The sequence below is a fragment of the Osmerus mordax genome (assembly GCF_038355195.1).
Source record: "Osmerus mordax isolate fOsmMor3 chromosome 7 unlocalized genomic scaffold, fOsmMor3.pri SUPER_7_unloc_2_3, whole genome shotgun sequence".
Classification (NCBI taxonomy): domain Eukaryota; kingdom Metazoa; phylum Chordata; class Actinopteri; order Osmeriformes; family Osmeridae; genus Osmerus; species Osmerus mordax.
This window is the reverse complement of record NW_027120353.1, coordinates 15,001-18,252: the sequence shown is the minus strand read 5'-3', so window position 1 is coordinate 18,252 and position 3,252 is coordinate 15,001.

Here is a 3,252-nt window from a genome sequence, read left to right as displayed (position 1 = left end):
CCTCCCCTTTTCCGTAGCCCCGTTTAAAGTTTTGTTTGGGCTCCTGTTCAGCGGGGATGCGCGTGCGCGTGGCAACCTTGACACGCCCGTGTTCCCCTGGACCAGACCTTTCTAACGCCGCCTGAGTTAAGGTGCTACGACGTCCCTAAGTGGAGATGCCTGTAAATGAACACCTTTTCCCAACTTTGCACGTTTCCAGCTTGAGAGGAAAAGGGGCTTAAAATTCACAGTTATTCGCCCGAACGTGGGATTTCGCTGGGGACGGTTTCTAAGTTCAAGTTGGGACGGGGGGCACCGAGGTGAGTGGTGGTTGTCCCCGAAAAAGCCCTCCCCTTTTCCGTAGCCCCGTTTAAAGTTTTGTTTGGGCTCCTGTTCAGCGGGGAAGCGCGTGCGCGTGGCAACCTTGACACGCCCGTGTTCCCCTGGACCAGACCTTTCTAACGCCGCCTGAGTTAAGGTGCTACGACGTCCCCAAGTGGGGATGCCTGTAAATGAACACCTTTTCCCAACTTTGAATGTAAGTTTCCAGTATCATTGAAAATGTGGCCTCAAACGTGCAGTTTTGCCCCCGAACGTGGGATTTGGCTGGGGACGGTTTCTAAATTCAAGTTGGGATGGGGGGCACCGAGGTGAGTGGTGGTTGTCCCCGAAAAAGCCCTCCCCTTTTCCGTAGCCCCGTTTAAAGTTTTGTTTGGGCTCCTGTTCAACGGGGATGCGCGTGCGCGTGGCAAACATGACACGCCCGTGTTCCCCTGGACCAGACCTTTCTAACGCCACCTGAGTTAAGGTGCTACGACGTCCCCAAGTGGGGATGCCTCTAAATGAAGCCAATTTCTCCTATTTGAATGCACTCTCCCAGCCCAGAGAGGCATGTGCCTTAAAATTCACAGTTATTCACCCGAACGTGGGATTTTGTTGAGGACGGTTTCTAAATTCAAGTTGGAACAGGGGGCACCGACGTGAGTGGTGTTTGTCCCCGAAAAAGCTCTCCCCTTTTCCGTAGCCCCGTTTAAAGTTTTGTTTGGGCTCCTGTTTAGCGGGGATGCGCGTGCGCGTGGCAACCTTGACACGCCCGTGTTCCCCTGGACCAGACCTTTCTAACGCCGCCTGAGTTAAGGTGCTACGACGTCCCTAAGTGGAGATGCCTGTAAATGAACACCTTTTCCCAACTTTGAATGTAAGTTTCCAGTATCATTGAAAATGTGGCCTCAAACGAGCAGTTTTGCCCCCGAACGTGGGATTTGGCTGGGGACGGTTTCTAAATTCAAGTTGGGATGGGGGGAACCGAGGTGAGTGGTGGTTGTCCCCGAAAAAGCCCTCCCCTTTTCCGTAGCCCCGTTTAAAGTTTTGTTTGGGCTCCTGTTCAGCGGGGATGCGCGTGCGCGTGGCAACCTTGACACGCCCGTGTTCCCCTGGACCAGACCTTTCTAACGCCACCCGAGTCAAGGTGCTACGACGTCCCTAAATGGGGATGCCTGTAGATGAGCACATTTTCCCAGCTTTGAATGTAAGTTTCCAGCATCATTGAAAATGTGGCCTCAAACGTGCAGTTTTGCGCCCGAACGTGGGATTTTGTTGAGGACGGTTTCTAAATTCAAGTTAGCATAAGGGGCACACGTGTGAGTTGTTATTTTCCCAGGATTGATGGTTTCCAATTCGGTAGCTCCGTTTAAAGTTTTGTTTGGGCTCCTGTTTAGCGGGGATGCGCGTGCGCGTGGCAACCTTGACACGCCCGTGTTCCCCTGGACCAGACCTTTCCAACGCCACCCGAGTCAAGGTGCTACGACGTCCCTAAGTGGGGATGCCTGTAGATGAGCACATTTTCCCAGCTTTGAATGTAAGTTTCCAGCATCATTGAAAATGTGGCCTCAAACGTGCAGTTTTGCGCCCGAACGTGGGATTTTGTTGAGGACGGTTTCTAAATTCAAGTTAGCATAAGGGGCACACGTGTGAGTTGTTATTTTCCCAGGATTGATGGTTTCCAATTCGGTAGCTCCGTTTAAAGTTTTGTTTTGGCCCCTGTTTAGCGGGGATGCGCGTGCGCGTGGCAAACTTGACACGCCCGTGTTCCCCTGGACCAGACCTTTCCAACGCCACCCGAGTTAAGGTGCTACGACGTCCCTAAGTGGAGATGCCTCTAAATGAAGCCAATTTCTCCTATTTGAATGCACTCTCCCAGCCCAGAGAGGCATGTGCCTTAAAATTCACAGTTATTCACCCGAACGTGGGATTTTGTTGAGGACGGTTTCTAAATTCAAGTTAGAATAAGGGGCACACGTGTGAGTTGTTATTTTCCCAGGATTGATGATTTCCAATTCGGTAGCTCCGTTTAAAGTTTTGTTTCGCTTCCCGTTTTCGTTGCGTAGCTCTGATTTGGCTGGGGATAGTTTTATACACTGCTTTAGAGTAAGACACATACGTGCGAGTTGTTTTCACATTGGAATTGACGATAGCCATTTCGGTGTTGACGTTTAACGTTTTCTTTCGCTTCCCGTTTCCGTTTTATCCAACCGATTTCGCTGGGGACAGTTTTGTTATTTAAGTTGGAGTGAGACGCAGCGACGTGCGTTGAAATTTCCGCCCTATCTGCGACGGTTCACGGTTGTAGCTCCGATTGAAGTTTTCTTTTGCTTCCCGTTTCGCGCACGCGCACGTGCGCGTTATTAGTCCCGGTTTTCCGTGTGCCCCCGGTTAATACCTTTCGAATGAGCCTATTTTGATCAAAATCCGTTGGGCGGAACCGAAAATGAGCTCGAAAAACGGTTTTCCCAGCTTCGCAGTGCATTTCCCAGCTTCTGACTTACAAGCGTAACATTGTCGCGGCCCCCAGTCCACCAGACAGCTACCATAGAGTATATAAGTCATCCTGGGAAAATGAATGGAAGTCAATGGCAGTATGACTTTACAGTGGTTTTGCCCATACTACACATATGGTGTATACACGGACCATGCACCATATGTGTCTCCCGCACACGGGTGAAAATGTATCCGCCTGAGAGGCACTCGGGGCGGGCACCCGATGGGGCATGAGACCCCCCCACCCCTGGTGGTCAAAAAAAAGTTAAAGTTTTTTTTTCCTTTCCTCCAGGCGCCTACTTGGCTCTGGGGCGCCCCAGAATCATGCCCCCCGACCCCGGCACTACCCGGGGGGCCGATGGGGGCCCTTTTTTTGAAATTTTTTTTTTCTCCATATTTGAAGCCCCGGCACAGGCTAGACCCATACCCCGACCCCGGGCACCCGCGAGCGGCCGG